Raw genomic sequence first — 16,731 nt, 5'->3', positions numbered from 1 at the left:
CGTAAGACTTGGATGCTTCTGCATCTAATTTCGATACGGAACTCGATATCATCATATAAATTGAATGGATTGTGTGTCAAAGTTTGCTTAACAAACGACGTAAGAAACGAGACTGTAGATTCTTTAGCTGACGATATATTTGCTCTCATATGGATATGTGATTGATTTGACAAAGCTGACCCTTGTATTTCGGGAGACTTGGATGCTTCTGCATCTAATTTCGATACGGAACTCGACATCATCATATAAATTGCATGGATTGTGTGTCAAAGTTTACTTAACAAACGACGTAAGAAACGAGACTGTAGATTCTTTAGCTGACGATATATTTGCTCTCATATGGACATATGATTGATTTGACAATGCTGACCCTTGTATTTTGGGAGACTTGGATGCTTCTGCATCTAATTTCGATACGGAACACGATATCATCATATAAATTGCATGGATTGTGTGTCAAAGTTTGCTTAACAAACGTCGTAAGAAACGAGACTGTAGATTCTATAGGTCACGATATATTTGCTCTCATATGGACATGTGATTGATTTGACAAAGCTGACCCTTGTATTTCGTAAGACTTGGATGCTTCTGCATCTATCTTCGAAACGGAACTCGATATCATCATATAAATTGCATGGATTGTGTGTCAAAGTTTGCTTTACAAACGTCGTAAGAAACGAGACTGTAGATTCTATAGGTCACGATATATTTGCTCTCATATGGACATGTGATTGATTTGACAAAGCTGACCCTTGTATTTCGGGAGACTTGGATGCTTCTGCATATAATTTCGATACGCAACTCGACATCATCATATAAATTGCATGGATTGTGTGTCAAAGTTTGCTTAACAAACGACGTAAGAAACGAGACTGTAGATTCTATAGGTCACGATATATTTGCTCTCATATGGACATGTGTTTGATTTGACAAAGCTGACCCTTGTATTTCGGGAGACTTGGATGCTTCTGCATATAATTTCGATACGCAACTCGACATTATCATATAAATTGCATGGATTGTGTGTCAAAGTTTGCTTAACGAACGACGTAAGAAACGAGACTGTAGATTCTATAGGTCACGATATATTTGCTCTCATATGGACATGTGTTTGATTTGACAAAGCTGACCCTTGTATTTCGTAAGACTTGGATGCTTCTGCATCTAATTTCGATACGGAACTCGACATCATCATATAAATTGCATGGATTGTGTGTCAAAGTTTGCTTAACAAACGACGTAAGAAACGAGACTGTAGATTCTTTAGATGACGATATATTTGCTCTCATATGGACATGTGATTGATTTGACAAAGCTGACCCTTGTATTTCGTAAGACTTGGATGCTTCTGCATCTAATTTCGATACGGAACTCGATATCATCATATAAATTGCATGGATTGTGTGTCAAAGTTTGCTTAACAAACGACGTAAGAAACGAGACTGTAGATATTATAGGTCACGATATATTTGCTCTCATATGGACATGTGATTGATTTGACAAAGCTGACCCTTGTATTTCGTGAGACTTGGATGCTTCTGCATCTAATTTCGATACGGAACTCGATATCATCATATAAATTGCATGGATTGTGTGTCAAAGTTTGCTTAACAAACGACGTAAGAAACGAGACTGTAGATTCTTTAGATGACGATATATTTGCTCTCATATGGACATGTGATTGATTTGACAAAGCTGACCCTTGAATTTCGTAAGACTTGGATGCTTCTGCGTCTAATTTCGATACGGAACTCGATATCATCATATAAATTGCATGGATTGTGTGTCAAAGTTTGCTTAACAAACGACGTAAGAAACGAGACTGTAGATTCTTTAGATGACGATATATTTGCTCTCATATGGACATGTGATTGATTTGACAAAGCTGACCCTTGTATTTCGTAAGACTTGGATGCTTCTGCGTCTAATTTCGATACGGAACTCGACATCATCATATAAATTGCATGGATTGTGCGTCAAAGTTTGCTTAACAAACGACGTAAGAATCGAGACTGTAGATTCTATAGGTCACGATATATTTGCTCTCATATGGACATGTGTTTGATTTGACAAAGCTGACCCTTGTGTTTCGGGAGACTTGGATGCTTCTGCATCTATCTTCGAAACGGAACTCGATATCATCATATAAATTGCATGGATTGTGTGTCAAAGTTTGCTTAACAAACGTCGTAAGAAACGAGACTGTAGATTCTATAGGTCACGATATATTTGCTCTCATATGGACATGTGATTGATTTGACAAAGCTGACCCTTGTATTTCGTGAGACTTGGATGCTTCTTCATCATATAAATTGCATGGATTGTGTGTCAAAGTTTGCTTTACAAACGAAGTAAGAAACGAGACTGTAGATTCTATAGGTCACGATATATTTGCTCTCATATGGACATGTGATTGATTTGACAAAGCTGACCCTTGTATTTCGGGAGACTTGGATGCTTCTGCATCTATCTTCGATACGGAACTCGACATCATCATATAAATTGCATGGATTGTGTGTCAAAGTTTGCTTACCAAACGAAGTAAGAAACGAGACTGTAGATTCTATAGGTCACGATATATTTGCTCTCATATGGACATGTGTTTGATTTGACAAAGCTGACACTTGTATTTCGTAAGACTTGGATGCTTCTGCATCTAATTTCGATACGGATTTCGATATCATCATATAAATTGCATGGATTGTGTGTCAAAGTTTGCTTAACAAACGACGTAAGAAACGAGACTGTAGATTCTATAGGTCACGATATATTTGCTCTCATATGGACATGTGTTTGATTTGACAAAGCTGACCCTTGTATTTCGTAAGACTTGGATGCTTCTGCATCTATCTTCGAAACGGAACTCGACATCATCATATAAATTGCATGGATTGTGTGTCAAAGTTTGCTTTACAAACGACGTAAGAAACGAGACTGTAGATTCTATAGGTCACGATATATTTGCTCTCATATGGACATATGATTGATTTGACAAAGCTGACCCTTGTATTTCGTGAGACTTGGATGCTTCTGCATCTAATTTCGATACGGAACTCGATATCATCATATAAATTGCATGGATTGTGTGTCAAAGTTTGCTTACCAAACGACGTAAGAAACGAGACTGTAGATTCTATAGGTCACGATATATTTGCTCTCATATGGACATGTGATTGATTTGACAAAGCTGACCCTTGTATTTCGTAAGACTTGGATGCTTCTGCATCTAATTTCGATACGGAACTCGATATCATCATATAAATTGCATGGATTGTGTGTCAAAGTTTGCTTAACAAACGTCGTAAGAAACGAGACTGTAGATTCTATAGGTCACGATATATTTGCATCCATATGGACATGTGTTTGATTTGACAAAGCTGACCCTTGTATTTCGGGAGACTTGGATGCTTCTGCATCTATCTTCGAAACGGAACTCGATATCATCATATAAATTGCATGGATTGTGTGTCAAAGTTTGCTTAACAAACGACGTAAGAAACGAGACTGTAGATTCTATAGGTCACGATATATTTGCTCTCATATGGACATGTGATTGATTTGACAAAGCTGACGCTTGTATTTCGTGAGACTTGGATGCTTCTGCATCTAATTTCGATACGGAACTCGATATCATCATATAAATTGCATGGATTGTGTGTCAAAGTTTGCTTACCAAACGACGTAAGAAACGAGACTGTAGATTCTATAGGTCACGATATATTTGCTCTCATATGGACATGTGTTTGATTTGACAAAGCTGACCCTTGTATTTCGGGAGACTTGGATGCTTCTGCATCTATCTTCGAAACGGAACTCGACATCATCATATAAATTGCATGGATTGTGTGTCAAAGTTTGCTTTACAAACGACGTAAGAAACGAGACTGTAGATTCTATAGGTCACGATATATTTGCTCTCATATGGACATGTGATTGATTTGACAATGCTGACCCTTGTATTTCGGGAGACTTGGATGCTTCTGCATCTAATTTCGATACGGAACACGATATCATCATATAAATTGCATAGATTGTGCGTCAAAGTTTGCTTAACAAACGACGTAAGAAACGAGACTGTAGATTCTATAGGTCACGATATATTTGCTCTCATATGGGCATGTGATTGATTTGACAAAGCTGACCCTTGTATTTCGGGAGACTTGGATGCTTCTGCATCTATCTTCGAAACGGAACTCGACATCATCATATAAATTGCATGGATTGTGTGTCAAAGTTTGCTTTACAAACGACGTAAGAAACGAGACTGTAGATTCTATAGGTCACGATATATTTGCTCTCATATGGACATGTGTTTGATTTGACAAAGCTGACCCTTGTATTTCGTAAGACTTGGATGCTTCTGCATCTAATTTCGATACGGAACTCGATATCATCATATAAATTGCATGGATTGTGTGTCAAAGTTTGCTTAACAAACGACGTAAGAAACGAGACTGTAGATTCTATAGGTCACGATATATTTGCTCTCATATGGACATGTGATTGATTTGACAAAGCTGACCCTTGTATTTCGTGAGACTTGGATGCTTCTGCATCTAATTTCGATACGGAACTCGATATCATCATATAAATTGCATGGATAGTGTGTCAAAGTTTGCTTAACAAACGACGTAAGAAACGAGACTGTAGATTCTTTAGATGACGATATATTTGCTCTCATATGGACATGTTATTGATTTGACAAAGCTGAAACTTGTATTTCGGGAGACTTGGATGCTTCTGCATCTAATTTCGATACGGAACACGATATCATCATATAAATTGCATGGATTGTGTGTCAAAGTTTGCTTAACAAACGACGTAAGAAACGAGACTGTAGATTCTATAGGTCACGATATATTTGCTCTCATATGGACATGTGATTGATTTGACAAAGCTGACCCTTGTATTTCGTGAGACTTGGATGCTTCTGCATCTAATTTCGATACGGAACTCGATATCATCATATAAATTGCATGGATTGTGTGTCAAAGTTTGCTTAACAAACGTCGTAAGAAACGAGACTGTAGATTCTATAGGTCACGATATATTTGCTCTCATATGGACATGTGATTGATTTGACAAAGCTGACCCTTGTATTTCGTGAGACTTGGATGCTTCTGCATCTAATTTCGATACGGAACTCGATATCATCATATAAATTGCATGGATTGTGTGTCAAAGTTTGCTTACCAAACGAAGTAAGAAACGAGACTGTAGATTCTATAGGTCACGATATATTTGCTCTCATATGGACATGTGATTGATTTGACAAAGCTGACCCTTGTATTTCGTGAGACTTGGATGCTTCTGCATCTAATTTCGATACGGAACTCGATATCATCATATAAATTGCATGGATTGTGTGTCAAAGTTTGCTTAACAAACGTCGTAAGAAACGAGACTGTAGATTCTATAGGTCACGATATATTTGCTCTCATATGGACATGTGATTGATTTGACAAAGCTGACCCTTGTATTTCGTGAGACTTGGATGCTTCTGCATCTAATTTCGATACGGAACTCGATATCATCATATAAATTGCATGGATTGTGTGTCAAAGTTTGCTTACCAAACGAAGTAAGAAACGAGACTGTAGATTCTATAGGTCACGATATATTTGCTCTCATATGGACATGTGATTGATTTGACAATGCTGACCCTTGTATTTCGTGAGACTTGGATGCTTCTGCATCTAATTTCGATACGGAACTCGATATCATCATATAAATTGCATGGATTGTGTGTCAAAGTTTGCTTAACAAACGTCGTAAGAAACGAGACTGTAGATTCTTTAGCTGACGATATATTTGCTCTCATATGGACATGTGATTGATTTGACAAAGCTGAACCTTGTATTTCGTGAGACTTGGATGCTTCTGCATCTAATTTCGATACGGAACTCGATATCATCATATAAATTGCATGGATTGTGTGTCAAAGTTTGCTTAACAAACGACGTAAGAAACGAGACTGTAAATTCTTTAGCTGACGATATATTTGCTCTCATATGGACATGTGATTGATTTGACAAAGCTGAACCTTGTATTTCGTGAGACTTGGATGCTTCTGCATCTAATTTCGATACGGAACTCGATATCATCATATAAATTGCATGGATTGTGTGTCAAAGTTTGCTTAACAAACGTCGTAAGAAACGAGACTGTAGATTCTATAGGTCACGATATATTTGCTCTCATATGGACATGTGATTGATTTGACAAAGCTGACCCTTGTATTTCGTGAGACTTGGATGCTTCTGCATCTAATGTCGATACGGAACTCGATATCATCATATAAATTGCATGGATTGTGTGTCAAAGTTTGCTTACCAAACGAAGTAAGAAACGAGACTGTAGATTCTATAGGTCACGATATATTTGCTCTCATATGGACATGTGATTGATTTGACAAAGCTGACCCTTGTATTTCGTGAGACTTGGATGCTTCTGCATCTAATTTCGATACGGAACTCGATATCATCATATAAATTGCATGGATTGTGTGTCAAAGTTTGCTTAACAAACGAAGTAAGAAATGAGACTGTAGATTCTATAGGTCACGATATATTTGCTCTCATATGGACATGTGATTGATTTGACAAAGCTGACCCTTGTATTTCGTGAGACTTGGATGCTTCTGCATCTATCTTCGAAACGGAACTCGATATCATCATATAAATGGCATGGATTGTGTGTCAAAGTTTGCTTAACAAACGACGTAAGAAACGAGACTGTAGATTCTATAGGTGACGATATATTTGCTCTCATATGGACATGTGATTGATTTGACAAAGCTGACCCTTGTATTTCGTGAGACTTGGATGCTTCTGCATCTATCTTCGAAACGGAACTCGATATCATCATATAAATGGCATGGATTGTGTGTCAAAATTTGCTTAACAAACGACGTAAGAAACGAGACTGTAGATTCTATAGGTGACGATATATTTGCTCTCATATGGACATGTGATTGATTTGACAAAGCTGACCCTTGTATTTCGTGAGACTTGGATGCTTCTGCATCTAATTTCGATACGGAACGCGATATCATCATATAAATTGCATGGATTGTGTGTCAAAGTTTGCTTACCAAACGACGAAAGAAACGAGACTGTAGATTCTTTAGATGACGATATATTTGCTCTCATATGGACATGTTATTGATTTGACAAAGCTGACCCTTGTATTTCGTAAGACTTGGATGCTTCTGCATCTAATTTCGATACGGAACTCGACATCATCATATAAATTGCATGGATTGTGTGTCAAAGTTTGCTTAACAAACGACGTAAGAAACGAGACTGTAGATTCTATAGGTCACGATATATTTGCTCTCATATGGACATGTGATTGATTTGACAAAGCTGACCCTTGTATTTCGTGAGACTTGGATGCTTCTGCATCTAATTTCGATACGGAACTCGATATCATCATATAAATTGCATGGATTGTGTGTCAAAGTTTGCTTAACAAACGTCATAAGAAACGAGACTGTAGATTCTTTAGCTGACGATATATTTGCTCTCATATGGACATGTGATTGATTTGACAAAGCTGACCCTTGTATTTCGTGAGACTTGGATGCTTCTGCATCTATCTTCGAAACGGAACTCGACATCATCATATAAATTGCATGGATTGTGTGTCAAAGTTTGCTTAACAAACGACGTAAGAAACGAGACTGTAGATTCTATAGGTCACGATATATTTGCTCTCATATGGACATGTGATTGATTTGACAAAGCTGACCCTTGTATTTCGTGAGACTTGGATGCTTCTGCATCTAATTTCGATACGGAACTCGATATCATCATATAAATTGCATGGATTGTGTGTCAAAGTTTGCTTAACAAACGTCGTAAGAAACGAGACTGTAGATTCTTTAGCTGACGATATATTTGCTCTCATATGGACATGTGATTGATTTGACAAAGCTGACCCTTGTATTTCGTGAGACTTGGATGCTTCTGCATCTAATTTCGATACGGAACTCGATATCATCATATAAATTGCATGGATTGTGTGTCAAAGTTTGCTTAACAAACGAAGTAAGAAATGAGACTGTAGATTCTATAGGTCACGATATATTTGCTCTCATATGGACATGTGATTGATTTGACAAAGCTGACCCTTGTATTTCGTGAGACTTGGATGCTTCTGCATCTATCTTCGAAACGGAACTCGATATCATCATATAAATGGCATGGATTGTGTGTCAAAGTTTGCTTAACAAACGACGTAAGAAACGAGACTGTAGATTCTATAGGTGACGATATATTTGCTCTCATATGGACATGTGATTGATTTGACAAAGCTGACCCTTGTATTTCGTGAGACTTGGATGCTTCTGCATCTATCTTCGAAACGGAACTCGATATCATCATATAAATGGCATGGATTGTGTGTCAAAATTTGCTTAACAAACGACGTAAGAAACGAGACTGTAGATTCTATAGGTGACGATATATTTGCTCTCATATGGACATGTGATTGATTTGACAAAGCTGACCCTTGTATTTCGTGAGACTTGGATGCTTCTGCATCTAATTTCGATACGGAACTCGATATCATCATATAAATTGCATGGATTGTGTGTCAAAGTTTGCTTACCAAACGACGAAAGAAACGAGACTGTAGATTCTTTAGATGACGATATATTTGCTCTCATATGGACATGTTATTGATTTGACAAAGCTGACCCTTGTATTTCGTAAGACTTGGATGCTTCTGCATCTAATTTCGATACGGAACTCGACATCATCATATAAATTGCATGGATTGTGTGTCAAAGTTTGCTTAACAAACGACGTAAGAAACGAGACTGTAGATTCTATAGGTCACGATATATTTGCTCTCATATGGACATGTGATTGATTTGACAAAGCTGACCCTTGTATTTCGTGAGACTTGGATGCTTCTGCATCTAATTTCGATACGGAACTCGATATCATCATATAAATTGCATGGATTGTGTGTCAAAGTTTGCTTAACAAACGTCATAAGAAACGAGACTGTAGATTCTTTAGCTGACGATATATTTGCTCTCATATGGACATGTGATTGATTTGACAAAGCTGACCCTTGTATTTCGTGAGACTTGGATGCTTCTGCATCTATCTTCGAAACGGAACTCGACATCATCATATAAATTGCATGGATTGTGTGTCAAAGTTTGCTTAACAAACGACGTAAGAAACGAGACTGTAGATTCTATAGGTCACGATATATTTGCTCTCATATGGACATGTGATTGATTTGACAAAGCTGACCCTTGTATTTCGTGAGACTTGGATGCTTCTGCATCTAATTTCGATACGGAACTCGATATCATCATATAAATTGCATGGATTGTGTGTCAAAGTTTGCTTAACAAACGTCGTAAGAAACGAGACTGTAGATTCTTTAGCTGACGATATATTTGCTCTCATATGGACATGTGATTGATTTGACAAAGCTGACCCTTGTATTTCGTGAGACTTGGATGCTTCTGCATCTATCTTCGAAACGGAACTCGACATCATCATATAAATTGCATGGATTGTGTGTCAAAGTTTGCTTAACAAACGACGTAAGAAACGAGACTGTAGATTCTTTAGCTGACGATATATTTGCTCTCATATGGACATGTGATTGATTTGACAAAGCTGACCCTTGTATTTCGTGAGACTTGGATGCTTCTGCATCTATCTTCGAAACGGAACTCGATATCATCATATAAATTGCATGGATTGTGTGTCAAAGTTTGCTTAACAAACGACGTAAGAAACGAGACTGTAGATTCTTTAGCTGACGATATATTTGCTCTCATATGGACATGTGATTGATTTGACAATGCTGACCCTTGTATTTTGGGAGACTTGGATGCTTCTGCATCTAATTTCGATACGGAACTCGATATCATCATATAAATTGCATGGATTGTGTGTCAAAGTTTGCTTAACAAACGACGTAAGAAACGAGACTGTAAATTCTTTAGCTGACGATATATTTGCTCTCATATGGACATGTGATTGATTTGACAAAGCTGAACCTTGTATTTCGTGAGACTTGGATGCTTCTGCATCTAATTTCGATACGGAACTCGATATCATCATATAAATTGCATGGATTGTGTGTCAAAGTTTGCTTAACAAACGTCGTAAGAAACGAGACTGTAGATTCTATAGGTCACGATATATTTGCTCTCATATGGACATGTGATTGATTTGACAAAGCTGACCCTTGTATTTCGTGAGACTTGGATGCTTCTGCATCTAATGTCGATACGGAACTCGATATCATCATATAAATTGCATGGATTGTGTGTCAAAGTTTGCTTACCAAACGAAGTAAGAAACGAGACTGTAGATTCTATAGGTCACGATATATTTGCTCTCATATGGACATGTGATTGATTTGACAAAGCTGACCCTTGTATTTCGTGAGACTTGGATGCTTCTGCATCTATCTTCGAAACGGAACTCGACATCATCATATAAATTGCATGGATTGTGTGTCAAAGTTTGCTTAACAAACGACGTAAGAAACGAGACTGTAGATTCTATAGGTCACGATATATTTGCTCTCATATGGACATGTGATTGATTTGACAAAGCTGACCCTTGTATTTCGTGAGACTTGGATGCTTCTGCATCTAATTTCGATACGGTACTCGATATCATCATATAAATTGCATGGATTGTGTGTCAAAGTTTGCTTAACAAACGTCGTAAGAAACGAGACTGTAGATTCTTTAGCTGACGATATATTTGCTCTCATATGGACATGTGATTGATTTGACAAAGCTGACCCTTGTATTTCGTGAGACTTGGATGCTTCTGCATCTATCTTCGAAACGGAACTCGACATCATCATATAAATTGCATGGATTGTGTGTCAAAGTTTGCTTAACAAACGACGTAAGAAACGAGACTGTAGATTCTTTAGCTGACGATATATTTGCTCTCATATGGACATGTGATTGATTTGACAAAGCTGACCCTTGTATTTCGTGAGACTTGGATGCTTCTGCATCTATCTTCGAAACGGAACTCGATATCATCATATAAATTGCATGGATTGTGTGTCAAAGTTTGCTTAACAAACGACGTAAGAAACGAGACTGTAGATTCTATAGGTCACGATATATTTGCTCTCATATGGACATGTGATTGATTTGACAAAGCTGACCCTTGTATTTCGGGAGACTTGGATGCTTCTGCATCTAATTTCGATACGGAACTCGATATCATCATATAAATTGCATGGATTGTGTGTCAAAGTTTGCTTAACAAACGACGTAAGAAACGAGACTGTAGATTCTTTAGCTGACGATATATTTGCTCTCATATGGACATGTGATTGATTTGACAATGCTGACCCTTGTATTTTGGGAGACTTGGATGCTTCTGCATCTAACTTCGATACGGAACACGATATCATCATATAAATTGCATGGATTGTGTGTCAAAGTTTGCTTAACAAACGTCGCAAGAAACGAGACTGTAGATTCTATAGGTGACGATATATTTGCTCTCATATGGACATGTGATTGATTTGACAAAGCTGACCCTTGTATTTCGTGAGACTTGGATGCTTCTGCATCTATCTTCGAAACGGAACTCGATATCATCATATAAATTGCATGGATTGTGTGTCAAAGTTTGCTTAACAAACGTCGTAAGAAACGAGACTGTAGATTCTATAGGTCACGATATATTTGCTCTCATATGGACATGTGTTTGATTTGACAAAGCTGACCCTTGTATTTCGTAAGACTTGGATGCTTCTGCATCTAATTTCGATACGGAACTCGATATCATCATATAAATTGAATGGATTGTGTGTCAAAGTTTGCTTAACAAACGACGTAAGAAACGAGACTGTAGATTCTTTAGCTGACGATATATTTGCTCTCATATGGACATGTGATTGATTTGACAAAGCTGACCCTTGTATTTCGGGAGACTTGGATGCTTCTGCATCTAATTTCGATACGGAACTCGATATCATCATATAAATTGCATGGATTGTGTGTCAAAGTTTGCTTAACAAACGACGTAAGAAACGAGACTGTAGATTCTTTAGCTGACGATATATTTGCTCTCATATGGACATGTGATTGATTTGACAATGCTGACCCTTGTATTTTGGGAGACTTGGATGCTTCTGCATCTAACTTCGATACGGAACACGATATCATCATATAAATTGCATGGATTGTGTGTCAAAGTTTGCTTAACAAACGTCGCAAGAAACGAGACTGTAGATTCTATAGGTGACGATATATTTGCTCTCATATGGACATGTGATTGATTTGACAAAGCTGACCCTTGTATTTCGTGAGACTTGGATGCTTCTGCATCTATCTTCGAAACGGAACTCGATATCATCATATAAATTGCATGGATTGTGTGTCAAAGTTTGCTTAACAAACGTCGTAAGAAACGAGACTGTAGATTCTATAGGTCACGATATATTTGCTCTCATATGGACATGTGTTTGATTTGACAAAGCTGACCCTTGTATTTCGTAAGACTTGGATGCTTCTGCATCTAATTTCGATACGGAACTCGATATCATCATATAAATTGAATGGATTGTGTGTCAAAGTTTGCTTAACAAACGACGTAAGAAACGAGACTGTAGATTCTTTAGCTGACGATATATTTGCTCTCATATGGACATGTGATTGATTTGACAAAGCTGACCCTTGTATTTCGGGAGACTTGGATGCTTCTGCATCTAATTTCGATACGGAACTCGACATCATCATATAAATTGCATGGATTGTGTGTCAAAGTTTACTTAACAAACGACGTAAGAAACGAGACTGTAGATTCTTTAGCTGACGATATATTTGCTCTCATATGGACATGTGATTGATTTGACAATGCTGACCCTTGTATTTTGGGAGACTTGGATGCTTCTGCATCTAATTTCGATACGGAACACGATATCATCATATAAATTGCATGGATTGTGTGTCAAAGTTTGCTTTACAAACGTCGTAAGAAACGAGACTGTAGATTCTATAGGTCACGATATATTTGCTCTCATATGGACATATGATTGATTTGACAAAGCTGACCCTTGTATTTCGTAAGACTTGGATGCTTCTGCATCTAATTTCGATACGGAACTCGATATCATCATATAAGTTGCATGGATTGTGTGTCAAAGTTTGCTTAACAAACGTCGTAAGAAACGAGACTGTAGATTCTATAGGTCACGATATATTTGCTCTCATATGGACATGTGATTGATTTGACAAAGCTGACCCTTGTATTTCGGGAGACTTGGATGCTTCTGCATATAATTTCGATACGCAACTCGACATCATCATATAAATTGCATGGATTGTGTGTCAAAGTTTGCTTAACAAACGACGTAAGAAACGAGACTGTAGATTCTATAGGTCACGATATATTTGCTCTCATATGGACATGTGTTTGATTTGACAAAGCTGACCCTTGTATTTCGGGAGACTTGGATGCTTCTGCATATAATTTCGATACGCAACTCGACATTATCATATAAATTGCATGGATTGTGTGTCAAAGTTTGCTTAACAAACGACGTAAGAAACGAGACTGTAGATTCTATAGGTCACGATATATTTGCTCTCATATGGACATGTGTTTGATTTGACAAAGCTGACCCTTGTATTTCGTAAGACTTGGATGCTTCTGCATCTAATTTCGATACGGAACTCGATATCATCATATAAATTGCATGGATTGTGTGTCAAAGTTTGCTTAACAAACGACGTAAGAAACGAGACTGTAGATTCTATAGGTCACGATATATTTGCTCTCATATGGACATGTGATTGATTTGACAAAGCTGACCCTTGTATTTCGGGAGACTTGGATGCTTCTGCATCTATCTTCGAAACGGAACTCGACATCATCATATAAATTGCATGGATTGTGTGTCAAAGTTTGCTTAACAAACGACGTAAGAAACGAGACTGTAGATTCTTTAGATGACGATATATTTGCTCTCATATGGACATGTGATTGATTTGACAAAGCTGACCCTTGTATTTCGTAAGACTTGGATGCTTCTGCATCTAATTTCGATACGGAACTCGATATCATCATATAAATTGCATGGATTGTGTGTCAAAGTTTGCTTAACAAACGACGTAAGAAACGAGACTGTAGATATTATAGGTCACGATATATTTGCTCTCATATGGACATGTGATTGATTTGACAAAGCTGACCCTTGTATTTCGTGAGACTTGGATGCTTCTGCATCTAATTTCGATACGGAACTCGATATCATCATATAAATTGCATGGATTGTGTGTCAAAGTTTGCTTAACAAACGACGTAAGAAACGAGACTGTAGATTCTTTAGATGACGATATATTTGCTCTCATATGGACATGTGATTGATTTGACAAAGCTGACCCTTGTATTTCGTAAGACTTGGATGCTTCTGCGTCTAATTTCGATACGGAACTCGACATCATCATATAAATTGCATGGATTGTGCGTCAAAGTTTGCTTAACAAACGACGTAAGAAACGAGACTGTAGATTCTATAGGTCACGATATATTTGCTCTCATATGGACATGTGATTGATTTGACAAAGTTGACCCTTGTATTTCGTGAGACTTGGATGCTTCTGCATCTATCTTCGAAACGGAACTCGATATCATCATATAAATTGCATGGATTGTGTGTCAAAGTTTGCTTAACAAACGTCGTAAGAAACGAGACAGTAGATTCTATAGGTCACGATATATTTGCTCTCATATGGACATGTGATTGATTTGACAAAGCTGACCCTTGTATTTCGTGAGACTTGGATGCTTCTTCATCATATAAATTGCATGGACTGTGTGTCAAAGTTTGCTTTACAAACGACGTAAGAAACGAGACTGTAGATTCTATAGGTCACGATATATTTGTTCTCATATGGACATGTGTTTGATTTGACAAAGCTGACCCTTGTGTTTCGGGAGACTTGGATGCTTCTGCATCTATCTTCGAAACGGAACTCGATATCATCATATAAATTGCATGGATTGTGTGTCAAAGTTTGCTTAACAAACGTCGTAAGAAACGAGACTGTAGATTCTATAGGTCACGATATATTTGCTCTCATATGGACATGTGATTGATTTGACAAAGCTGACCCTTGTATTTCGTGAGACTTGTATGCTTCTTCATCATATAAATTGCATGGATTGTGTGTCAAAGTTTGCTTTACAAACGAAGTAAGAAACGAGACTGTAGATTCTATAGGTCACGATATATTTGCTCTCATATGGACATGTGATTGATTTGACAAAGCTGACCCTTGTATTTCGTGAGACTTGGATGCTTCTTCATCATATAAATTGCATGGATTGTGTGTCAAAGTTTGCTTTACAAACGAAGTAAGAAACGAGACTGTAGATTCTATAGGTCACGATATATTTGCTCTCATATGGACATGTGATTGATTTGACAAAGCTGACCCTTGTATTTCGGGAGACTTGGATGCTTCTGCATCTATCTTCGATACGGAACTCGACATCATCATATAAATTGCATGGATTGTGTGTCAAAGTTTGCTTACCAAACGACGTAAGAAACGAGACTGTAGATTCTATAGGTCACGATATATTTGCTCTCATATGGACATGTGTTTGATTTGACAAAGCTGACCCTTGTATTTCGTAAGACTTGGATGCTTCTGCATCTAATTTCGATACGGATTTCGATATCATCATATAAATTGCATGGATTGTGTGTCAAAGTTTGCTTAACAAACGACGTAAGAAACGAGACTGTAGATTCTATAGGTCACGATATATTTGCTCTCATATGGACATGTGTTTGATTTGACAAAGCTGACCCTTGTATTTCGTAAGACTTGGATGCTTCTGCATCTATCTTCGAAACGGAACTCGACATCATCATATAAATTGCATGGATTGTGTGTCAAAGTTTGCTTTACAAACGACGTAAGAAACGAGACTGTAGATTCTATAGGTCACGATATATTTGCTCTCATATGGACATATGATTGATTTGACAAAGCTGACCCTTGTATTTCGTGAGACTTGGATGCTTCTGCATCTAATTTCGATACGGAACTCGATATCATCATATAAATTGCATGGATTGTGTGTCAAAGTTTGCTTACCAAACGACGTAAGAAACGAGACTGTAGATTCTATAGGTCACGATATATTTGCTCTCATATGGACATGTGATTGATTTGACAATGCTGACCCTTGTATTTCGTGAGACTTGGATGCTTCTGCATCTAATTTCGATACGGAACTCGATATCATCATATAAATTGCATGGATTGTGTGTCAAAGTTTGCTTAACAAACGTCGTAAGAAACGAGACTGTAGATTCTATAGGTCACGATATATTTGCTTCCATATGGACATGTGTTTGATTTGACAAAGCTGACCCTTGTATTTCGGGAGACTTGGATGCTTCTGCATCTATCTTCGAAACGGAACTCGATATCATCATATAAATTGCATGGATTGTGTGTCAAAGTTTGCTTAACAAACGACGTAAGAAACGAGACTGTAGATTCTATAGGTCACGATATATTTGCTTCCATATGGACATGTGATTGATTTGACAAAGCTGACCCTTGTATTTCGTAAGACTTGGATGCTTCTGCATCTAATTTCGATACGGAACTCGATATCATCATATAAATTGCATGGATTGTGTGTCAAAGTTTGCTTAACAAACGTCGTAAGAAACGAGACTGTAGATTCT

Source organism: Musca autumnalis, unplaced genomic scaffold, assembly GCF_047663935.1.
Source record: "Musca autumnalis isolate F117 unplaced genomic scaffold, ASM4766393v1 scaffold_3, whole genome shotgun sequence".
NCBI lineage: Eukaryota > Metazoa > Arthropoda > Insecta > Diptera > Muscidae > Musca > Musca autumnalis.
The sequence above is the reverse complement of the archived record's forward strand: the minus strand, read 5'-3'. Positions refer to the sequence as shown.